Below are 26443 nucleotides of genomic sequence, written 5' to 3' on the forward strand. Positions count from 1 at the left end.
TACTATACTATTCTATTTTACAGTATTCTATTCTAGACTATTCTATTCTATTTTACACTATTCTATTCTAGACTATTCTATACTATTCTATCTTACACTATTCTACTTTAGACTATACTATACTATTCTTATTTTACAGTATTCTATTCTAGACTATTCTATACTATTCTATTCTAAACTATTCTATACTATTCAAATCAAATCAAACGGTATTTGTTACATGCTCCGAATACAAGTATAGACTTTAGCGTGAAATGCTTACTTACAAGCTCCTTTTTAACCAACAGTGCAGTTCAAGAAGAATAAAATATTTATGATGTAGACTAAAATAAAATAAAAGGTAACACAAAATAAAATAACAATAACGGCAAGAGTCAGTGTGGGGGTATATACAGGGGGCACCTGTACCGAGTCAGTGTGGGGGGTATATACAGGGGGCACCCACTGAGTCAGTGTGGGGGTATATACAGGGGGCACCTGTACCGAGTCAGTGTGGGGGGTATATACAGGGGGCACCTGTACCAGTCAGTGTGGGGGGTATATACAGGGGGCACCTGTACCGAGTCAGTGTGGGGGTATATACAGGGGCACCTGTACCGAGTCAGTGTGGGGGGTATATACAGGGCACCTAGGCCGAGTCAGTGTGGGGTATATACAGGGGCACCTGTACCGAGTCAGTGTGGGGGTATATACAGGGGGCACCTGTACCGAGTCAGTGTGGGGGGTATATACAGGGGGCACCTGTACCGAGTCAGTGTGGGGTGTATACAGGGGGCACCTGTACCGAGTCAGTGTGGGGGTATATACAGGGGGCACCTGTACCGAGTCAGTGTGGGGGTATATACAGGGGCACCTGTACCGAGTCAGTGTGGGGGTATATACAGGGGGCACCTGTACCGAGTCAGTGTGGGGGTATATACAGGGGGCACCTGTACCGAGTCAGTGTGGGGGTATATACAGGGGGCACCTGTACCCGAGTCAGTGTGGGGGGTATATACAGGGGGCACCTGTACCGAGTCATGTGGGGGTATATACAGGGGGCACCTGTACCCGAGTCAGTGTGGGGGTATATACAGGGGGCACCTGTACCGAGTCAGTGGGGGTATATACAGGGGGCACCTGTACCGAGTCAGTGTGGGGGTATATACAGGGGGCACCTGTACCGAGTCAGTGTGGGGGTATATACAGGGGGCACCTGTACCGAGTCAGTGTGGGGTATATACAGGGGGCACCTGTACCGAGTCAGTGTGGGGGTATATACAGGGGGCACCTGTACCGAGTCAGTGTGGGGGTATATACAGGGGGCACCTGTACCGAGTCAGTGTGGGGTGTATATACAGGGGGCACCTGTACCGAGTCAGTGTGGGGGGTATATACAGGGGCACCTGTACCGAGTCAGTGTGGGGGTATATACAGGGGGCACCTGTACCGAGTCAGTGTGGGGGTATATACAGGGGGCACCTGTACCAGCCAGTGTGGGGGGTATATACAGGGGGCACCTGTACCGAGTCAGTGTGGGGGTATATACAGGGGGCACCTGTACCCGAGTCAGTGTGGGGGGTATATACAGGGGGCACCTGTACCGAGTCAGTGTGGGGGTATATACAGGGGGCACCTGTACCGAGTCAGTGTGGGGGGTATATACAGGGGGCACCTGTACCGAGTCAGTGTGGGGGTATATACAGGGGGCACCTGTACCGAGTCAGTGTGGGGGGTATATACAGGGGCACCTGTACCGAGTCAGTGTGGGGGGTATATACAGGGGGCACCTGTACCGAGTCAGTGTGGGGGTATATACAGGGGGCACCTGTACCGAGTCAGTGTGGGGGGTATACAGGGGGCACCTGTACCGAGTCAGTGTGGGGGTATATACAGGGGGCACCTGTACCGAGTCAGTGTGGGGGGTATATACAGGGGGCACCTGTACCGAGTCAGTGTGGGGGTATATACAGGGGGCACCTGTACTGTGGGGTCCGAGTCAGTGTGGGGGGTATATACAGGGGGCACCTGTACCGAGTCAGTGTGGGGGGTATATACAGGGGGCACCTGTACCGAGTCAGTGTGGGGGTATATACAGGGGGCACCTGTACCGAGTCAGTGTGGGGGGTATATACAGGGGGCACCTGTACCGAGTCAGTGTGGGGGGTATATACAGGGGGCACCTGTACCGAGTCAGTGTGGGGGGTATATACAGGGGGCACCTGTACCGAGTCAGTGGGGGGTATATACAGGGGGCACCTGTACCGAGTCAGTGTGGGGGGTATATACAGGGGGCACCTGTACCGAGTCAGTGTGGGGGGTATATACAGGGGGCACCTGTACCGAGTCAGTGTGGGGGTATATACAGGGGGCACCTGTACCGAGTCAGTGTGGGGGGTATATACAGGGGGCACCTGTACCGAGTCAGTGTGGGGGGTATATACAGGGGGCACCTGTACCGATTCAGTGTGGGGGGTATATACAGGGGGCACCTGTACCGAGTCAGTGTGGGAGTATATACAGGGGGCACCTGTACCGAGTCAGTGTGGGGGGTATATACAGGGGGCACCTGTACCGAGTCAGTGTGGGGTGTATATACAGGGGCACCTGTACCGAGTCAGTGTGGGGGTATATACAGGGGCACCTGTACCGAGTCAGTGTGGGGGTATATACAGGGGGCACCTGTACCGAGTCAGTGTGGGGGTATATACAGGGGGCACCTGTACCGAGTCAGTGTGGGGGTATACAGGGGGCACCTGTACCGAGTCAGTGTGGGGGGTATATACAGGGGGCACCTGTACCGAGTCAGTGGGGGTATATACAGGGGGCACCTGTACCGAGTCAGTGTGGGGGTATATACAGGGGGCACCTGTACTGAGTCAGTGTGGGGGGTATATACAGGTGGCACCTGTCCCGAGTCAGTGTGGGGGTATATACAGGGGGCACCTGTACCGAGTCAGTGTGTGGGGAATATACAGGGGGCACCGGTACCGAGTCAGTGTGGGGGGTGTATACAGGGGGCACCTGTACCGAGTCAGTATGGGGGTATATACAGGGGGCACCTGTACCGAGTCAGTGTGGGGGGTATATACAGGGGGCACCTGTACCGAGTCAGTGTGCGGGGGTATATACAGGGGGGGCACCTGTACCGAGTCAGTGTGCGGGGGTATATGCAGGGGGCACCTGTACCAGTCAGTGTGGGGGTATATACAGGAGCACCTATACCGAGTCAGTGTGGGGGTATATACAGGGGGCACCTATACCGAGTCAGTGTGGGGGTATATACAGGGGGCACCGCTACCGAGTCAGTGTGGGGGGTATATACAGGGGGCACCTGTACCGAGTCAGTGTGGGGGGTATATACAGGGGGCACCTGTACCGAGTCAGTGTGGGGGGTATATACAGGGGGCACCTGTACCGAGTCAGTGTGGGGGGTATATACAGGGGGCACCTGTACCGAGTCAGTGTGTGGGGTATATACAGGGGGCACCTGTACCGAGTCAGTGTGTGGGGTATATACAGGGGGCACCTGTACTGAGTCAGTGTGGGGGGTATATACAGGGGGCACCTGTACCGAGTCAGTGTGGGGGTATATACAGGGGGCACCTGTACCGAGTCAGTGTGGGGGGTATATACAGGGGGCACCTGTACCGAGTCAGTGTGCGGGGGCACAGGCTAGTTGAGGTAATCTGTAAATATAGGTGGGGCGAAGTGACTATGCATAGGTAACAAACAAACAGCGAGTAGCAGCAGTGTATAAAGGGGGGGGGGTGAATGTAAATTGTCCGGTGGCGATTTTATGAATTGTTCAGCAGTCTTATGGCTTGGGGATAGAAGCTGTTGAGGAGCCTTTTGGTCCTAGACTTGGTGCTCCGGTATTCTATTCTATACTAAACTTTTCTACACTAAACTATTCTATACTAAACTTTTCTATACTAAACTATTCTATACTAATCTATTCTACACTATACTATTCTATAATAAAATATTATATACTGAACTATTCTACATACATACCACACACTGTTCCCTCAACCCCTGCATATCTATCTACATACCACACACTGTTCCCTCAACCCCTGCATATCTATCTACATACCACACTGTTCCCTCAACCCCTGCATATCTATCTACATACCACACTGTTCCCTCAACCCCTGCATATCTATCTACATACCACACACTGTTCCCTCAATCCCTGCATATCTATCTACATACCACACACTGTTCCCTCAACCCCTGCATATCTATCTACATACCACACTGTTCCCTCAACCCCTGCATATCTATCTACATACCACACACTGTTCCCCCAACCCTGCATATCTATCTACATACCACACACTGTTCCCTCAACCCCTGCATATCTATCTACATACCACACACTGTTCCCTCAACCCCTGCATATCTATCTACATACCACACTGTTCCCTCAACCCCTGCATATCTATCTACATACCACACACTGTTCCCTCAATCCCTGCATATCTATCTACATACCACACTGTTCTCTCAACCCCTGCATATCTATCTACATACCACACACTGTTCCCTCAACCCCTGCATATCTATCTACATACCACACTGTTCCCTCAACCCCTACATATCTATCTACATACCACACACTGTTCCCTCAACCCCTGCATAACTATCTACATACCACACACTGTTCCCTCAACCCCTGCATATCTATCTACATACCACACACTGTTCCCTCAACCCCTGCATATCTATCTACATACCACACACTGTTCCCTCAACCCCTGCATAACTATCTACATACCACACACTGTTCTCTCAACCCCTGCATATCTATCTACATACCACACTGTTCCCTCAACCCCTGCATATCTATCTACATACCACACTGTTCCCTCAACCCCTGCATATCTATCTACATACCACACTGTTCCCTCAACCCCTGCATATCTATCTACATACCACACACTGTTCCCTCAACCCCTGCATATCTATCTACATACCACACACTGTTCCCTCAACCCCTGCATATCTATCTACATACCACACACTGTTCCCTCAACCCCTGCATATCTATCTACATACCACACACTGTTCCCTCAACCCCTGCATAACTATCTACATACCACACACTGTTCCCTCAACCCCTGCATATCTATCTACATACCACACACTGTTCCCTCAACCCCTGCATATCTATCTACATACCACACACTGTTCCCTCAACCCCTGCATATCTATCTACATACCACACTGTTCCCTCAACCCCTGCATATCTATCTACATACCACACACTGTTCCCTCAACCCCTGCATATCTATCTACATACCACACACTGTTCCCTCAACCCCTGCATATCTATCTACATACCACACTGTTCCCTCAACCCCTGCATATCTATCTACATACCACACACTGTTCCCTCAACCCCTGCATATCTATCTACATACCACACACTGTTCCCTCAACCCCTGCATATCTATCTACATACCACACACTGTTCCCTCAACCCCTGCATATCTATCTACATACCACACACTGTTCCCTCAACCCCTGCATATCTATCTACATACCACACACTGTTCTCTCAACCCCTGCATATCTATCTACATACCACACTGTTCTCTCAACCCCTGCATATCTATCTACATACCACACTGTTCTCTCAACCCCTGCATATCTATCTACATACCACACACTGTTCCCTCAACCCCTGCATATCTATCTACATACCACACTGTTCTCTCAACCCCTGCATATCTATCTACATACCACACTGTTCCCTCAACCCCTGCATATCTATCTACATACCACACTGTTCCCTCAACCCCTGCATATCTATCTACATACCACACACTGTTCCCTCAACCCCTGCATATCTATCTACATACCACACACTGTTCCCTCAACCCCTGCATATCTATCTACATACCACACTGTTCCCTCAACCCCTGCATATCTATCTACGTACCACACACTGTTCCCTCAACCCCTGCTTGTCTACCTTCATTTGAATGAATGTGTGTGATTATCAGTAATGACAGGATAAGTTTGCATGTTGGGGTTTGGGATAGGGGGAGTAGCTCAATTACTGTTGTGTTGCTATAACCTTTGACCCCGCTAATGTCATTTGGGTCAGCGTTGGTGGCCACTCACTCCAGCTCTGCACAATGTCAGCACACTAGACAGGTGTCAATTGGCCAGCCCATAAAACCGTCAAAAGTACAAGTCCCAGGGGTCAGGAAGGCTTGGGGTCACTAAATGAAATGATCAGATTAGTTAAATGGATCTATTCTGGCATAGAGGTAAAACATAGTATGATCTATGGTCTGTGGTGTTCAGTTGACACGTTGCTCTTTCTACCTTTAGTTCTCATATCTTTCAAGGAGTAAAAATATCTAAAAGCTCAAATACATTTTATACAGAAGACAATGTCGTTCTAGTTGTCTTTCGCTGCACTTTACTGTCTAAGTGGTGATTGGCTGTCTGTATGTTATAATCAATCGTCATTGGCCATGTGTATGTTTGACTGACAGCTCTGTCCTTCCTCCCTCAGGTGTGTCCTGTGAGGACCAGTTAGAGGTACGGTGGGCGTGGTTGGCCCCGTAACCATGGCGACGTCTCTGTGGGAGTTTGTGTCCCTTCATCCCGTTGGTCTAGTGCTGCTCCTCTGCCTGCCACTCGGTCTATGCCAGCAGCCATTGGTCAACTTTGAGAGTCCGTTCCCACCCCTACCGGAGTGTACCAGGAAAGTTCATCCCATCGTCCCATACAAAGGTGAGCACATTAGATACTTTGAGCATTTGCCTGTTGTGCCGGGTAGGCAGGGTTTTCATTTTTAAGAGTATGCAATTGGTTACGGTGCTCCAGGCAGCTCAGTCAAGCATAGCGAAAGTATTTGACAGATTTCCAATACCATTTTGTAAATCTACTTACTCCTCACTAGCATCATCATTCCAATGAGACGTTTCACAATGGTTTGCTATTCACTGCTATCTCCTCTGAGGATTCTGCAGCCTCATCCTTCTCAATCACTCCTCTGCCCGGAACGCCAGCTATATGGGTCTGGCCCAAGAGAAACCGAAAGGACAGCAACATTTTGTGATTGTAGATAATTGGACTCGTCTCATTTCTGAGCCTTTTCCTTTTAAGAGAGTTGTCTATTCTTTCTCTCTCATCCCCAAAACCCTCCCTCGCTCCTTCCCTCCACAGTCAGCTCTTTTCAGGGTTCCATTATCGAGAGAGAGAGAGAGAGAGAGAGAGAGAGAGAGAGAGAGAGAGAGAGAGAGAGAGAGAGAGAGAGAGAGAGAGAGAGAGAGAGAGAGAGAGAGAGAGAGAGAGAGAGAGAGAGAGAGAGAGAGAGAGAGAGAGAGAGAGAGAGAGAGAGAGAGAGAGAGAGAGAGAGAGAGAGAGAGAGAGAGAGAGAGAGAGAGAGAGAGAGAGAGACTACTTTCCACTCCATTTGGATGTCTGTTAGAAAGTGTCTGTCCTTTGCCAGGATGCTCCCCCCTCAGGGGTGTAGTTTCTAAAAGGGGTCTGAGGAGAGGAGGTGGGGGAGGAAGAGAGGGGGGAATGGTAAACTGTTCTGTCAGTCAACTGTCAATCATCAGACACTTGTCACACTTGTCACATGCTGGTTCAATGTGGCTGAGACTGGCATCACTATGTACCTCAGGGAACACTGCTGTCTGCTATTGTTGTCTTACTGGAGACCGGATGGGCAACTGATGTGGGTGGGGCCACAAGAAAATCTGAACTCATCATGAGGGGCCATTGTGGCTCTCGGGTATGCCTACCCACACAGGGCTCCCGAGTGGCTTGTGGGTCTGCCTACCCACACAGGGCTCCCGAGTGGCTTGTGGGTCTGCCTACCCACACAGGGCTCCCGAGTGGCTTGTGGGTCTGCCTACCCACACAGGGCTCCCGAGTGGCTCGCGGGTCTGCCTACCCACACAGGGCTCCCGAGTGGCTTGTGGGTCTGCCTACCCACACAGGGCTCCCGAGTGGCTTGTGGGTCTGCCTACCCACACAGGGCTCCCGAGTGGCTTGTGGGTCTGCGTACCCACACAGGGTTCCTGAGTAGCGCAGCGGTCTAAGGCACTGCATCTCATCTTGAGGTGTCACTACAGACACCCTGGTTCGATTCCAGGCTGTATCACAACCGGCTGTGATTGAGAGTCCCATAGGGCGGTGGAAAATTGGCCCAGCGTCCTCCGGGTTTGGTCGGGGTAGGGGAGGGTTTGGCCGGGGTAGGGGAGAGTTTGGCCGGGGTAGGGAGGGGGTTGGCCGGGGTAGGGAGGGGGTTGGCCGGGGTAGGGGAGGGTTTGGCTGGGGTAGGGGAGGGGGTTGGCCGGGGTAGGGGAGGGTTTGGCCGGGGTAGGGGAGGGGTAGACCGTCATTGTAAATAAGAATTGTTTACAAATGTAAAACATGCAGTCAGCTTGTTGACGACCCGACATCAACTTTTTTCCTCTCATGACAGCAGAGAGAAAAATTAAACGTTTTATAGTTATTTCCTGCAATTCTTCACATTTGGCCATTTGGGTGGAGAGAAATGTTTGCAGTCTTTAATATGATCTGAGTGAGACTGACTAATAAAATCAATGGGCCCCGGTCGGTAATTCAACCATGATTACTACAAGTTTAGATAGCTGGCAAGACTAACTTACCAATCTAAAACATGTTAGCTGACACGTGCTGTCAGTGACTGACATATTTTGGGGGTGGAATTGATCGCAGGCCTACAAAAGAAGCAGTTGTCCATCTCCCGCTGTATAAAAACATGGCTTTGGACTGAAGCCTTTTAAAGATGGCGTCGACAGAGAGGGCTGCCTCGCTTCTAGTCCTTTTACAAGCATTTAGCTACACTCCCAATAACATCTGCTAACCATGTGTATGTGACCAATAACATCTGCTAACCATGTGTATGTGACCAATAACATCTGCTAACCATGTGTATGTGACCAATAACATCTGCTAACCATGTGTATGTGACCAATAACATATGCTAACCATGTGTATGTGACCAATAACATATGCTAACCATGTGTATGTGACCAATAACATCTGCTAACCATGTGTATGTGACCAATAACATCTGCTAACCATGTGTATGTGACCAATAACATCTGCTAACTGTGCGTATGTGACCAATAACATATGCTAACCATGTGAATGTAACCAATAACATCTGCTAACCATGTGTATGTGACCAATAACATCTGCTAACCGTGTGTATGTGACCAATAACATCTGCTAACCGTGTGTATGTGACCAATAACATCTGCTAACCGTGTGTATGTGACCAATAACATCTGCTAACCGTGTGTATGTGACCAATAACATCTGCTAACCATGTGTATGTGACCAATAACATCTGCTAACCGTGTGTATGTGACCAATAACATCTGCTAACCGTGTGTATGTGACCAATAACATCTGCTAACCATGTGTATGTGACCAATAACATCTGCTAACCATGTGTATGTGACCAATAACATCTGCTAACCATGTGTATGTGACCAATAACATCTGCTAACCTTGTGTATGTGACCAATAACATCTGCTAACCGTGTGTATGTGACCAATAACATCTGCTAACCGTATGTATGTGACCAATAACATCTGCTAACCGTGTGTATGTGACCAATAACATCTGCTAACCGTGTGTATGTGACCAATAACATCTGCTAACCGTGTGTATGTGACCAATAACTTCTGCTAACCGTGTGTATGTGACCAATAACATCTGCTAATCATGTGTATGTGACCAATAACATCTGCTAACCATGTGTATGTGACCAATAACATCTGCTAAACACGTGTATGTGACCAATAACATCTGCTAACCATGTGTATGTGACCAATAACATCTGCTAACCATGTGTATGTGACCAATAACATCTGCTAACCATGTGTATGTGACCAATAACATCTGCTAACCGTGTGTATGTGACCAATAACATCTGCTAACCATGTGTATGTGACCAATAACATCTGCTAACCGTGTGTATGTGACCAATAACATCTGCTAACCGTGTGTATGTGACCAATAACATCTGCTAACCGTGTGTATGTGACCAATAACATCTGCTAACCGTGTGTATGTGACCAATAACATCTGCTAACCGTGTGTATGTGACCAATAACATCTGCTAACCGTGTGTATGTGACCAATAACATCTGCTAACCATGTGTATGTGACCAATAACATCTGCTAACCATGTGTATGTGACCAATAACATCTGCTAAACACGTGTATGTGACCAATAACATCTGCTAACCATGTGTATGTGACCAATAACATCTGCTAACCATGTGTATGTGACCAATAACATCTGCTAACCGTGTGTATGTGACCAATAACATCTGCTAACCATGTGTATGTGACCAATAACATCTGCTAACCGTGTGTATGTGACCAATAACATCTGCTAACCATGTGTATGTGACCAATAACATCTGCTAACCGTGTGTATGTGACCAATAACATCTGCTAACCATGTGTATGTGACCAATAACATCTGTTAACCATGTGTATGTGACCAATAACATCTGCTAACCATGTGTATGTGACCAATAACATCTGTTAACCATGTGTATGTGACCAATAACATCTGCTAACCATGTGTATGTGACCAATAACATCTGCTAACCATGTGTATGTGACCAATAACATCTGCTAACCGTGTGTATGTGACCAATAACATCTGCTAACCATGTGTATGTGACCAATAACATCGGCTAACCATGTGTATGTGACCAATAACATCTGCTAACCATGTGTATGTGACCAATAACATCTGCTAACCATGTGTATGTGACCAATAACATCTGCTAACCGTGTGTATGTGACCAATAACATCTGCTAACCATGTGTATGTGACCAATAACATCTGCTAACCATGTGAATGTGACCAATAACATTTCATTTGAAGCCGTTCAGATCCAGTGACATTGTGTCAAGCCTGTATGTTGCTGCACATTTCCCTATGAGAAATGAAAGTAGTATTCAACATATTTATTCATTGATCCATCTACTAGAGAATACAACTGTAGCCACTACATGTTCTGACCTGGTGTGAAACAGGCACAACTACACAACATTGTGTTAGTGAGAAGTAGGTTAGACATCTTGTAAAGAGCTCATAGCAGCGTACAGCAGCAACTCTATCCAGAAGGGGATGTTTACGGTTTGATACGAATGCTGTCAGAAGTTATGTGCCATTTGTCATTTTTAATATCGTCGTCATTGAAAGGTTTCAGAGGGACTAACCTTTATGCAGGATAACATTTCTCATTTTTGAAGGAGATTATTCCTACCCAGAGGGATCATTAAGATTATTTTATGGACAAAGAACCAAAGGTCTGTTTTAACAGTGTGAGGTTTGGGATACTAGTGGTTCTGATTAACAGTCTGTCTGTTAGCGGAGTGGTGTGGACTTTCACATTTTACAATACTATCTCAATGGCTGAGGCTTTTTTATATTACACTATTATGATTTTGAAATACACTTAACATCACCTGTCGTCTGTAGAAATGATCTATATATTAAGCTGTTGCTGAGATACAGGACACTGAACTTTATTGCAGGAATCTAGTGTAGGCTGATATCACGTCTATATGAGAACGTCTTGCTCGCCTTCTCTGACTTTTCCCATTTGTTTTGAAGTTGTGTCTCGATCTCCTCAATTTAAAGTCCCCAGTTGGACGCATCCAAGCTAAACTGTTTATATTTGCCCATCAAACAGTCTTTCTATTGGAGTCCCGAGCCTGTTGGCTGTTTTGACTGGGTGTCGAGTTACATTAACATCAGGACACCAAAACAAACCCTGGCTTTATTGCTTTGGGTACATCCCTCCCTCCCCCAATGACCTTTTTGTCTCCCCCATCTCTTTCTCTCTAACACCCGCTCTCTCTCGGTCTTCCTCTGTCTCTCGCTCTCTCTCTCTCTCTCTCTCTCTCTCTCTCTCTCTCTCGGTCTTCCTCTGTCTCTCACTCTCTCTCTGTGTCTTCCTCTGTCTCTCACTCTCTCTCTCTGTCTTCCTCTGTCTCTCGCTCTCTCTCTGTCTTCCTCTGTCTCTCGCTCTCTCTCTCTCTCTCTCTCTCTCTCGGTCTTCCTCTGTCTCTCACTCTCTCTCTCTGTCTTCCTCTGTCTCTCTCTCTCTCTCTCTCTCTCTCTCTCTCTCTCGGTCTTCCTCTGTCTCTCACTCTCTCTCTGTGTCTTCCTCTGTCTCTCACTCTCTCTCTGTGTCTTCCTCTGTCTCTCACTCTCTCTCTCTGTCTTCCTCTGTCTCTCGCTCTCTCTCTCTCTCGGTCTTCCTCTGTCTCTCACTCTCTCTCTGTGTCTTCCTCTGTCTCTCACTCTCTCTCTCTGTCTTCCTCTGTCTCGCTCTCTCTCTCTCTCGGTCTTCCTGTCTCTCACTCTCTCTCTCTGTCTTCCTCTGTCTCTCGCTCTCTCTCTCTCTCTCTCTGTCTTCCTCTGTCTCTCTCTCTCTCTCTCTCTCTGTCTTCCTCTGTCTCTCACTCTCTCTTTTTTTCTCCCCCGCCTCTCTCTCTCTCCCTCCCCCTAACTCTCCCTCTGTCTCTCACTCTCTTTCTCTCTCTCCCTCCCCCTAACTCTCCCTCTGTCTCTCACTCTCTTTCTCTCTCTCCCTCCCCCTAACTCTCCCTCTGTCTCTCACTCTCTCTCTCTCTCCCTCCCCCTAACTCTCCCTCTGTCTCTCACTCTCCATCTCTCTCTCCCTCTCCCTAACTCTCCCTCTGTCTCTCACTCTCTTTCTCTCTCTCCCTCCCCCTAACTCTCCTCTGTCTCTCACTCTCTTTCTCTCTCTCCCTCCCCCTAACTCTCCCTCTGTCTCTCACTCTCTCTCTCTCCCTCCCCCTAACTCTCCCTCTGTCTCTCACTCTCCATCTCTCTCTCTCCCTCTCCCTAACTCTCCCTCTGTCTCTCACTCTCTTTCTCTCTCTCCCTCCCCCTAACTCTCCCTCTGTCTCTCACTCTCTTTCTCTCTCTCCCTCCCCCTAACTCTCCTTCTGTCTCTGACTCTCTTTCTCTCTCTCCCTCCCCCTAACTCTCCCTCTGTCTCTCACTCTCTTTCTCTCTCTCCCTCCCCCTAACTCTCCCTCTGTCTCTCACTCTCTCTCTCTCTCCCTCCCCCTAACTCTCCCTCTGTCTCACACTCTCTCTCTCTCTCTCCCCTAACTCTCCCTCTGTCTCTCACTCTCTTTCTCTCTCTCCCTCCCCCTAACTCTCCCTCTGTCTCTCACTCTCTTTCTCTCTCTCCCTCCCCCTAACTCTCCCTCTGTCTCTCACTCTCTTTCTCTCTCCCTCCCCTAACTCTCCTCTGTCTCTCACTCTCTTTCTCTCTCTCCCTCCCTAACTCTCCCTCTGTCTCTCACTCTCACTCTCTCTCTCTCCCTCCCCCTAACTCTCCCTCTGTCTCTCTCTTTCTCTCTCTCCCTCCCCCTAACTCTCCCTCTGTCTCTCATTCTCCATCTAATGAAGCAGGCTAGCGTTAGCTCAGCCTCTGGTAAGGGTCAGCATGCGTTTCAGCACAGGGCTCAAGGAGCCACCTGCTCTCACAGTCGCACTGATCTTAATATGATACCGATGTGTCAACATGCTACTGTCATAATGGATCTACAGGAGCTGGTTTGATACAGATGTGTCAACATGCTACTACTGTGTTAGCCTGCTACTGTCATAATGGATCTACAGGAGCTGGTTTGATACAGATGTGTCAACATGCTACTACTGTGTTAGCCTGCTACTGTCATAATGGATCTACAGGAGCTGGTTTGATACAGATGTGTCAACATGCTACTACTGTGTTAGCCTGCTACTGTCATAATGGATCTACAGGAGCTGGTTTGATACAGATGTGTCAACATGCTACTACTGTGTTAGCCTGCTACTGTCATAATGGATCTACAGGAGCTGGTTTGATACAGATGTGTCAACATGCTACTACTGTGTTAGCCTGCTACTGTCATAATGGATCTACAGGAGCTGGTTTGAACTGATGCCTCGTGAAAAGTCAGTTGATGACACAGGCTGAAAGGCTCATCCTTATGTTCCAGGTAAAGTGTCAAGGGAGAGACATTTCACACAGTCAGAGCAGGGCCTGAGCCAGCGACCGTTTAGTGTCGGCTTCCCAACTGACTGGATGTTCACACTCGTTTCACCTCCTCATCCTTCTCTTCTTCCTTCCCTCCTCTTCCCTCCTCTTCCTCCTTTCAGCATTGAGTCCCTGGATGTCAGGATTCTCACGTCCCGGAGTGAAGGACTTTTCCCAGCTGACCCTTGACCTGACCAGAAACCAGCTGATTGTGGGAGCTAGGTGAGACACACACACACACACACACACACACACACACACACACACACACACACACACACACACACACACACACACACACACACACACACACACACACACACACACACACACACACACACACACACACACACACACACACAAACCAAAGCAGACACATACACACACACACACACGTGCAACAACCCACACAGACCACATATTTTACATGTACACACACATCCAACACAACAGACTTTTGCTTGTTTTTTACTGATGTAGAATGTTGTTGGTCATCATGTTGGTTAGAACTCTCTCTCCTCTATCTTCAGAAATCACCTCTTCAGACTGAGTCTCAGTAATGCTTCTCTCTTACAGGTAAGCCGTTCACAGCTCTCCATGCTCCCACTGTTATTACACACCACATTACTTAGGGCTGTTTTCACTCTTCCAAATGGTAGCTAGGCAACCATATAGTTTGTTGAAATTGTAGAAGAGACCAGACACATCAGAGTAACTGTTGGCCAGTAGGCTCCGTTCCTTGGCTTAGTGGGGTAAGGGGGGGGGGGGGGGGGGGGGGTTAGGAATGTCAACACACTGAGGGTTTACTGGGCCAAATTGGTGTTTACCAGGGGTTACATCACACAGGAACGGGATCTACCCAGCTACCCACTCGCTCTCTGTCAATTTCAATTTAAGGGGCTTTATTGGCATGGGAAACACATGTTTACATTGTCAAAGCAAGTGAAATGGATAATAAGTCAAAGTGAAATAAACAATAAAAAAATGAACAGTAAACTTTACTTTACATTCACAGAATTACTAAATAAATGTCAAATTCAGATTATGTGCAAAAGTACAAAAGGGAAAATAAATAAACATAAATCTCTCTGGTTGTTTCTCTCTCCCTCTGTCTCTCTCTCTCTCTGTGTCTCTCTCTCTCTCTCTCTCTGTCTCTCTCTCTCTGTCTCTCTCTCTCTGTCTCTCTCTCTCTGTCTCTCTCTCTCTGTTTCTCTCTCTCTGTTTCTCTCTCTCTGTGTGTCTCTCTCTCTCTGTCTCTCTCTCTCTGTCTCTCTCTCTCTCTCTCTCTGTCTCTCTCTCTCTCTCTCTGTCTCTCTCTGTCTCTCTCTCTCTCTGTCTCTCTCTCTCTCTGTCTCTCTCTCTCTCTCTGTCTCTCTCTCTGTCTCTCTCTCTCTCTCTCTCTGTCTCTCTCTCTCTCTCTGTCTATCGCGCTCTCTTTCTCTCTCTCTCTCTCTCTGTCTCTCTCTCTCTCTCTCTCTGTCTCTCTCTCTCTCTCTGTCTCTCTCTCTCTGTCTCTCTCTCTCTGTCTCTCTCTCTCTGTGTCTCTCTCTCTGTCTCTCTCTCTGTCTCTCTCTCTCTCTGTCTCTCTCTCTCTCTCTGTCTCTCTCTCTCTGTCTCTCTCTCTCTCTCTCTCTCTGTCTCTCTCTCTCTGTCTCTCTCTCTCTGTCTCTCTCTCTCTCTCTCTCTCTGTCTCTCTCTATCTCTCTCTCTCTGTCTCTCTCTCGCTCTCTTTCTCTCTCTCTCTCTGTCTCTGTCTGTCTCTCTCTGTCTGTCTATCGCGCTCTCTTTCTCTCTGTCTTTCTCTCTCTCTCTGTCTCTCTCTCTGTCTCTCTCTCTCTGTCTATCGCGCTCTCTTTCTCTCTGTCTTGCTCTCTCTCTCTCTCTGTCTCTCTCTGTCTGTCTCTCTCTGTCTGTCTATCGCGCTCTCTTTCTCTCTGTCTTGCTCTCTCTCTCTCTCTGTCTCTCTCTGTCTGTCTCTCTCTGTCTGTCTATCGCGCTCTCTTTCTCTCTGTCTCGTTCTCTCTATCCCTTGTCTCCTCTCCCTCCCCTGATCCCTACCCTGTCATTGCTAAATGGCTGATCAATTTGATGTCAGTCATGAACTTTCTGTCAGATTTGTCCTGAGGGCCACGTCATTGCTTTCTTGGGATAATACCCATCAAACGTCTCCCTAAAATCAATCTGAATAAGCTGTTTTGGAAATGTCACAGTGCTGCACTAATGTCTTCCTGTCCATCTGGCCGTCCGGCTGTCTGTCTTAGGGATATTATAAATATATTCCATCTCTTACAATGGCTCCTTGATATGTCATTAACTCTATGAATTGCGTTTCATCAGTATACAAGTAAAGGACATTACTGTGAATATTACAAAGAACCTCTCTCCTTTAATGTTATGATTGTAGTGTTTTTTCTCTACGAATTATGATCCATTTGTATCCATGGATACAAGGTACTATGATTTAATTTGGAAGTTCATGGATGACAGCAAATAACATAAATAATTTCTTACAAGGTCGTTTTACAATTTCAATATACAGATGTAGGATCTTAATTTGATCACCCTTTTCAGGAGAACTTTCCTGCTATGCAGGAAATTTGAACTTGTAGTATATTTCAGGTTTTAAAATGCTTCGGAAGTTTGTAAATTCCACTTTGAAAGCGTTAGGTTTAAAATCCAATTTTATGAATTTGTGGCTGTGCTAGCGAGTGACCACTCCACAGCGCTGCCTCCAGAACAACATTCATGATGAAAAATGCTAATATGCTACAAAGATGACCATTAATTATAATCCACATAATAATTAACATTTCCTCTTGCTGCAGGATTTTTTTCCTTCTGTAGCAAACTGGTTCAAATTAAGATCCTACATCTGTACCATTATTAAAAATGTTAAACATGCCTTAAAAAAGTACTGAACTTTGGTGTCAGTACACATCCAGGTACTTAAGGAGTGTAGTCAGTACACATCCAGGTACTTAAGGAGTGTAGTCAGTACACATCCAGGTACTTAAGGAGTGTAGTCAGTATACATCCAGGTACTTAAGGAGTGTTGTCAGTACACATCCAGGTACTTAAGGAGTGTAGTCAGTATACATCCAGGTACTTAAGGAGTGTAGTCAGTATACATCCAGGTACTTAAGGAGTGTAGTCAGTATACATCCAGGTACTTAAGGAGTGTAGTCAGTATACATCCAGGTACTTAAGGAGTGTAGTCAGTATACATCCAGGTACTTAAGGAGTGTAGTCAGTATACATCCAGGTACTTAAGGAGTGTAGTCAGTATACATCCAGGTACTTAAGGAGTGTAGTCAGTATACATCCAGGTACTTAAGGAGTGTAGTCAGTATACATCCAGGTACTTAAGGAGTGTAGTCAGTACACATCCAGGTACTTAAGGAGTGTAGTCAGTATACATCCAGGTACTTAAGGAGTGTAGTCAGTATACATCCAGGTACTTAAGGAGTGTAGTCAGTATACATCCAGGTACTTAAGGAGTGTAGTCAGTATACATCCAGGTACTAAAGGAGTGTAGTCAGTATACATCCAGGTACTTAAGGAGTGTAGTCAGTATACATCCAGGTACTTAAGGAGTGTAGTCAGTACACATCCAGGTACTTACGGAGTGTAGTCAGTATACATCCAGGTACATAAGGAGTGTAGTCAGTATACATCCAGGTACTTAAGGAGTGTAGTCAGTATACATCCAGGTACTTAAGGAGTGTAGTCAGTACACATCCAGGTACTTAAGGAGTGTAGTCAGTACACATCCAGTTACTTAAGGAGTGTAGTCAGTATACATCCAGGTACTTAAGGAGTGTAGTCAGTATACATCCAGGTACTTAAGGAGTGTAGTCAGTATACATCCAGGTACTTAGGAGTGTCCTTGAACAATGAGCCCACTGACCGTCTCAATAAGAGTCTCATGTCATTCATCAATGCTATACTGAATGAACGGACAAGGAGCAGGCTGGGGGAGGGAGGGACGTGTGACTTTGGAGGCCCTGGTCGGCCTATCAGAGCAAGCGAACCATGAATGACACCTCTGAGAACCAACTCCTTAATCGACCACTGCACCAGTGGCCACAATGGCATTATGCAAACACAGGGAAGAGTTTTCAGTTTGGTCATTCATTCACGCATTGTCCCTGATCTTTAGAAGTAGATTTGGGAGCTCTGTTGTCAGGGGTGACTGAGGGAAAGACTTGGTGGGAGTTTAGCAGTGAACGTTCACGAGGCTGAGGCCAGTTTCAGTGGCTCCAAAGTAAAGCACAGTGAAATGCTACAGTATACTGTAAGGTGTGTCAGTGTAAGGACTCCCCTTAAGTTTGAGGGTCTGAGAGATATATCGGTTTAATAAGAAATAGGAAATCGTTTTTGCAGGTCAATAGTTTGTGCAGTCAGCATTGTAATGGTAGGATACCAGTTTATTTATCAGCTATTTTAGTGAAATTAAATTGCAGTCTTGGGTGGCAATTTTGGGCCTTGAGATGTGCACACAATTGTATTTACTACGTTTGTTTACACTGATATTATTGGTGTAAACAAACCATTATGTACAGTTTCAGTCAGTTTCCCAGAACTATGATAACATTTCCCCCAAAACGAGGTGCTGCTTTTCACTCTCAGGACCACAATGAAACTGTAGGAACAGAGAATACAGTTTAATTATACTACTATTCTTATGCCTGATTATTTATTTACCTTTATTTTACCTTTATTTAACCTTTATTTGACCTTTATTTAACTAGGCAAGTCATTTAAGAACAAATTCTTGTTTACAATGACAGCCTAGGAACAGTGGGTTAACTGCCTGTTCAGGGGAAGAACAACAGATTTTTTACCTTGTCTTCTCTGGGATTCGATTTTGCAAACTTTCGGTTACTAGGCCAACGCTCTAACCACTAGGCTTCCTTACTGAACCCAAAAAACTATTCCTTGGAAAGTTCTATGCAAAATAGGGGAACCATGTGCAAATGTTGTTCGAACATTTTGTGTTAGCTGGATGACTTGTGTTTTTGTTTTTGTTTGTCCTGTGGTCAAGATCCAATTGTTGTAGCCATGGTGATTAGACTGGAGTGATTGAGTTGGGGGGAGTAACCATGGTGATTAGACTGAGTGATTGAGTTGGGGGGAGTAGCCATGGTGATTAGACTGGAGTGATTGAGTGGGGAGTAACCATGGTGATTAGACTGGAGTGATTGAGTTGGGGAGTAACCATGGTGATTAGACTGGAGTGATTGACTGCAATCGAGGACAGTGTATTTTTACGCACAACACACTTCAGCACTCGGCGGTCCGTTCTGTAAGCTTGTGTGGTCTACCACTTCACGGCTGAGCCATTGTTGCTCCTAGACGTTCCACTTCACAATAACAGCACTTACATTTGACCGGGGCAGCTCTAGCAAGGCAGAAATTTGATGAACTGACTTGTTGGAAAGGTGGCATCCTATGATGGTGCCACGTTGAAAGTCAGTATGGATCATTCTACTGCCAATGTTTGTCTATGGAGATTGCATGACTGTGCGCTGAATTTTATACACCTGTCAGCAACGGGTGTTGATTAAAAAAGGTGTCCACATACTTTTTGTGTATGTGTATGTATAGTAGTATATACAGTACATATCCCATACTAATCTGATTTAGCAAGGATCCAATCTACACATTCTGTCCACGTTATTGTGCACACGTTTATATGTCATTTTTTAAATGTAATTTTCTTCTCTAGGCAGTAGAATGGGGACCAGATGAAGACACCAAGCGGTCCTGTCAGAGCAAAGGAAAGACAGAGGTATTATAGCTGTCTGGCAGTTCTGGACACTTTAAATAGAGAAAGACAGACGACTGGTAGAATTCTACATTAAAGCGGCTGCCTTCACCAGAGATATTTAGATAAAGACAGACGACTGGTAGAATTCTACATTAAGCGGCTGCCTTCACCAGAGATATTTAGATAAAGACAGACGACTGGTAGAATTCTACATGAAGCGGCTGCCCTCATCAGAGATATTTAGATAAAGACAGACGACTGGTAGAATTCTAGATTAAGCGGCTGCCCCCACCAGAGATATTTAGATAAAGACAGACGACTGGTAGAATTCTACATTAAAGGGGCTGCCCTCACCAGAGATATTTAGATAAAGACAGACGACTGGTAGAATTCTACATTAAAGCGACTGCCCTCACCAGAGATATTTAGATAAAGACAGACGACTGGTAGAATTCTACATTAAAGGGGCTGCCCTCACCGGAGACATTTAGATAGAGAAAGACAGACGACTGGTAGAATTCTACATTAAAGGGGCTGCCCTCACCAGAGATATTTAGATAAAGACAGACGACTGGTAGAATTCTACATTAAAGCGACTGCCCTCACCAGAGATATTTAGATAAAGACAGACGACTGGTAGAATTCTACATTAAAGGGGCTGCCCTCACCGGAGACATTTAGATAGAGAAAGACAGACGACTGGTAGAATTCTACATTAAAGGGGCTGCCCTCACCAGAGATATTTAGATAAAGACAGACGACTGGTAGAATTCTACATTAAAGCGACTGCCCTCACCAGAGATATTTAGATAAAGACAGACGACTGGTAGAATTCTACATTAAAGGGGCTGCCCTCACCGGAGACATTTAGATAGAGAAAGACAGACGACTGGTAGAATTCTACATTAAAGGGGCTGCCCTCACCAGAGATATTTAGATAAAGACAGACGACTGGTAGAATTCTACATTAAAGCGGCTGCCCTCACCAGAGATATTTAGATAATATAATAATATATATGCCATTTAGCAGACGCTTTTATCCAAAGCGACTTACAGTCATGTGTGCATACATTCTACGTATGGGTGGTCCCGGGAATCGAACCCACTACCCTGGCGTTACAAGCGCCATGCTCTACCAACTGAGCTACAGAAGGACCATAAAGACAGACGACTGGTAGAATTCTACATTAAAGGGGCTGCCCTCACCGGAGACATTTAGATAGAGAAAGACAGACGACTGGTAGAATTCTACATTAAAGGGGCTGCCCTCACCAGAGATATTTAGATAAAGACAGACGACTGGTAGAATTCTACATTAAAGCGGCTGCCCTCACCAGAGATATTTAGATAAAGACAGACGACTGGTAGAACTCTACATTAAAGCGGCTGCCCTCACCAGAGACATTTAGATAGAGAAAGACAGACGACTGATAGAATTCTTCATTAAAGGGCCTGCCCTCACCAGAGACATTTAGATAGAGAAAGACAGACGACTGGTAGAATTCTACATTAAAGGGGGTGCCCTCACCAGAGACATTTAGATAGAGAAAGACAGACGACTGGTAGAATTTTACATTAAAGGGGCTGCCCTCACCAGAGATATTTAGATAAAGACAGACGACTGGTAGAATTCTACATTAAAGGGGCTGCCCTCACCAGAGATATTTAGATAGAGAAAGACAGACGACTGGTAGAAATCTACATTAAAGGGGCTGCCCTCACCAGAGATATTTAGATAGGTTCAATGAAGTGTACTAGAAGCTGTACTAACCTTGTCCAGGAAGAAATGAATAGACTATTGCATGGTGGTGTTATGACATCTTTGACCTCCCGTGTTCCCGTCCCCACAGGATGAATGTCAGAACTACATCCGGGTCCTGCTTATCACCGGGAGGCGGATCTTTACCTGTGGAACCAACGCCTTTACCCCGTCTGCACCACCCGGCAGGTGAGAGAGAGAGGTAGAGGAGGATGAAGATAGAGTTGAAGGAGATGAGAGAAGAGTAACAGGAGAGGGGGTGAGAGAGTAACAGGAGAGGGGGTGAGAGAGTAACAGGAGAGGGGGTGAGAGAGTAACAGGAGAGGGGTGTGAGAGTAACAGGAGAGGGAGATGAGAGAGGAGTAACAGGAGAGGGAGATGAGAGAGGAGTAACAGGAGAGGGAGATGAGAGAGGAGTAACAGGAGAGGGAGATGAGAGAGGAGTAACAGGAGAGGGAGATGAGAGAGGAGTAACATGAGAGGGAGAGGAAGATGAGAGAGGAGTAACTGGAGAGGGAGATGAGAGAGGAGTAACTGGAGAGGGAGATGAGAGAGGGAGTAACAGGAGAGGGAGATGAGAGAGGAGTAACAGGAGAGGGAGATGAGAGAGGAGTAACAGGAGAGGGAGATGAGAGAGGAGTAACAGGAGAGGGAGATGAGAGAGGAGTAACAGGAGAGGAGAGGAAGATGAGAGAGGAGTAACTGGAGAGGGAGATGAGAGAGGAGTAACAGGAGAGGGAGATGAGAGAGGAGTAACAGGAGAGGGAGATGAGAGAGGAGTAACAGGAGAGGGGGATGAGAGAGGAGTAACAGGAGAGGGAGAGGAAGATGAGAGAGGAGTAACAGGAGAGGAAGATGAGAGAGGAGTAACAGGAGAGGGAGATGAGAGAGGAGTAACAGGAGAGGGAGAGGGAGATGAGACAGGAGTAACAGGAGAGGAAGATGAGAGAGGAGTAACAGGAGAGGAAGATGAGAGAGGAGTAACAGGAGAGGGAGATGAGAGAGGAGTAACAGGATAGGGAGAGGGAGATGAGACAGGAGTAACAGGAGAGGGAGAGGAAGATGAGAGAGGAGTAACAGGAGAGGGAGATGAGAGAGGAGTAACAGGAGAGGGAGAGGGAGATGAGACAGGAGTAACAGGAGAGGGAGATGAGAGAGGAGTAACAGGAGAGGGAGATGAGAGAGAGGAGTAACAGGAGAGGGAGATGAGAGAGAGAGGAGTAACAGGAGAGGGAGATGATAGAGGAGTAACAGGAGAGGGAGAGGGAGATGAGAGAGGGGTAACAGGAGAGGGAGAGGGAGATGAGAGAGGAGTAACAGGAGAGGGAGATGAGAGAGAGGAGTAACAGGAGAGCGAGATGAGAGAGAGGAGTAACAGGAGAGGGAGATGAGAGAGAGGAGTAACAGGAGAGGGAGATGAGAGAGGAGTAACAGGAGAGGGAGAGGGAGATGAGAGAGGAGTAACAGGAGAGGGAGATGAGAGAGAGGAGTAACAGGAGAGGGAGATGAGAGAGGATTAACAGGAGAGGGAGATGAGAGAGGATTAACAGGAGAGGGAGATGAGAGAGGAGTAACAGGAGAGGGAGATGAGAGAGGAGTAACAGGAGAGGGAGATGAAGATGAGAGAGGAGTAACTGGAGAGGGAGATGAGAGAGGAGTAACAGGAGAGGGAGATGAGAGAGGAGTAACAGGAGAGGGAGATGAGAGAGGAGTAACAGGAGAGGGGGATGAGAGAGGAGTAACAGGAGAGGGAGAGGAAGATGAGAGAGGAGTAACAGGAGAGGGAGAGGAAGATGAGAGAGGAGTAACAGGAGAGGGAGATGAGAGAGAGGAGTAACAGGAGAGGGAGATGAGAGAGAGGAGTAACAGGAGAGGGAGATGAGAGAGAGGAGTAACAGGAGAGGGAGATGAGAGAGGAGTAACAGGAGAGGGAGATGAGAGAGAGGAGTAACAGGAGAGGGAGGGGGAGATGAATGAGGAGTAACAGGAGAGGGAGATGAGAGAGAGGAGTAACAGGAGAGGGAGATGAGAGAGAGGAGTAACAGGAGAGGGAGATGAGAGAGGAGTAACAGGAGAGGGAGATGAGAGAGGAGTAACAGGAGAGGGAGATGAGAGAGAGGAGTAACAGGAGAGGGAGAGGAGAGAGGATTAACAGGAGAGGGAGATGAGAGAGGATTAACAGGAGAGGGAGATGAGACAGAAGTAACAGGAGAGGGAGAGGGAGATGAGAGAGAGGAGTAACAGGAGAGGGAGATGAGAGAGAGGAGTAACAGGAGAGGGAGATGAGAGAGGAGTAACAGGAGAGGGAGATGAGAGAGGAGTAACAGGAGAGGGAGATGAGAGAGAGGAGTAACAGGAGAGGGAGAGGAGAGAGGATTAACAGGAGAGGGAGATGAGAGAGGATTAACAGGAGAGGGAGATGAGACAGAAGTAACAGGAGAGGGAGAGGGAGATGAGAGAGGAGTAACAGGAGAGAGAGATGAGAGAGGAGTAACAGGAGAGGGGGTGAGAGGGGAGTGACAGGAGAGGGAGATGAGAGAGGAGTGACAGGGTAGGGAGATGAGAGAGGAGTGACAGGAGAGGGAGATGAGAGAGGAGTAACAGGAGAGGGAGATGAGAGAGGAGTGACAGGAGAGGGAGATGAGAGAGGAGTAACAGGAGAGGGAGATGAGAGAGGAGTGACAGGAGAGGGAGATGAGAGAGGAGTAACAGGAGAGGGGGTGAGAGGGGAGTGACAGGAGAGGGAGATGAGAGAGGAGTGACAGGGTAGGGAGATGAGAGAGGAGTAACAGGAGAGGGAGATGAGAGAGGAGTGACAGGAGAGGGAGATGAGAGAGTAACATGAGAGGGAGAGGGAGATGAGAGAGAGGAGTAACAGTAGAGGGAGATGAGAGAGTAGTGACAGGAGAGGGAGATGAGAGAGGAGTAACAGGAGAGGGAGATGAGAGAGGAGTAACAGGAGAGGGAGATGAGAGAGAGGAGTAACAGGAGAGGGAGATGAGAGAGTAACATGAGAGGGAGAGGGAGATGAGAGAGAGGAGTAACAGGAGAGGGAGATGAGAGAGAAGTGACAGGATGGAGCACTCTGTTCACAATGTCGAACAGCAAACCACTGACCCACACTACGCCACGACATGCTTTCTGACACCTACCGGTACAGTAGAATCCGGGATTCATCCGTAAAGAGCACACCTCTCCAGCGTGCCAGTGGCCATCCTAGGTGAACCTTTGCCCACTGAAGTCGGTTACGACGCCGAACAACAGTCAGGTCAAGACGACAAGAACACAGATCAGCTTCCCTGAGACGATTTCTGGCAGTTTGTGCAGAAATTATTTGGTTGTGCAAACCCACAGTGTCATCCGCTGTCCGGGTGGCTGGTCTCAGACGATCCCGCAGGTGAAGAAGCCGGATGAGGGCTGGCGTGGTTCGCGGTTGTAAGGTCAGTTGGACCTGCTGCCAAATTCTCAAAAACAACGTTGGAGTGGGCTTATGGTAGAGAAATGAACATTCACTTCTCTGGCAACAGCTCTGGTGGACATTCCTGCAGTCAGCATGCCAATTGCACCCCCCTCAAAATTTGAGACATCTGTGGCATTGTGTTGTGTAACAAAATTGCACATTTTAGAGTGGCCTTTTATTGTCCCCCACATAAGATGCACTAACAGGGATGTAAACAAATTTGTGGCCAAAATTTGAAAGATAAACGTTTTGTGCGTATGGAACATTTCTGGGATCTTTTATTTCAGCAGATGAAACATGGGACCAACACTTTCCATGTTGCGTTTCTATTTTTGTTCAGTATAGTATGAAGTCATGTTTTGGCCATGCATACTATATAGCAGGTGTCTGCGGCAAAACCGGAAGAAATCTGTTCTCCAGTATTCCCACGAGTAAAAGAGGAGACATGATTGTGTCTCATTGTAATCAACGTATGAAGGGATTGTTATTTTCAAATACAATATATTTTTCGGCTTAGTTGTGGTCTATTTACAGTGTAAAGATTATAATAATTATGTTCTGGGCCCCTGACATCCGCTCTGACAAAAATCATCCCTTAGCTGAATGGAGTGGCCTGTTCTGCTGTTTAGGATCCTAGTATGGACATCTGGACATACCTCTATCTAAACACCCTCTATCCTCACCCTTCTTCCATCCTCTTCCAGATAGGAAACATCAGTCGGGTGATGGACACGGTGAACGGGGTGGCGAGATGCCCCTACGACCCACGTCACAACTCCACTGCCATGATAACAGAGAAGGGCGAACTCTATGCCGCCACTGTCATCGACTTCTCGGGTCGTGACCCCGTCATCTACCGTAGCCTTGGTAACATGCCGCCGCTGCGAACAGCCCAGTACAACTCCAAATGGCTCAACGGTAAACACTCATGTGTACCATACACTCTTTGGAAAAAAGAGAACCCTTTTGGTTCCAAGTAGAACATTTTCAGTTTCAGATAGAACCCTTTTGGGCTCTAGGTACGTGGAACCCAGAAGGGTTCTACCTAGAACCAAAAAAGGGTTATCCTATAGGGATAGCCAAAGAACTCTTTTGGAACTATTTTGTCTAATAGTGTGGGAATAGAATTACAATTGGATCATGACTGTACTTCCTGCTTTGCTTCCTGGTTATGGGTACATTCAATATGGCTGCCGGTCCACCCATCAGGGAACATGACTTGACTATTTGCATTCTAGCAATTCTATGTCAATGCCAATACATTACTGAACAGCCAACTGTAACTGGCTAGAGACACTCCTTATGTTGTAACGTGAATGGAATCCTAGAGGATGAGTCCTAATGGTAATGGGAAAGGAATCCTAGAGGATGAGTC

At 47.0% G+C, this 26443-nt stretch overlaps 1 pseudogene; it reads left to right on the forward strand.

Annotated features, from left to right (window-relative positions):
- The window catches only part of LOC124010738, an 82899-nt pseudogene that overhangs the window by 31071 nt on the left and 25385 nt on the right, over nucleotides 1–26443 (forward strand).

Source organism: Oncorhynchus gorbuscha, linkage group LG23 (genome assembly GCF_021184085.1).
Source record: "Oncorhynchus gorbuscha isolate QuinsamMale2020 ecotype Even-year linkage group LG23, OgorEven_v1.0, whole genome shotgun sequence".
Taxonomy (NCBI): domain Eukaryota; kingdom Metazoa; phylum Chordata; class Actinopteri; order Salmoniformes; family Salmonidae; genus Oncorhynchus; species Oncorhynchus gorbuscha.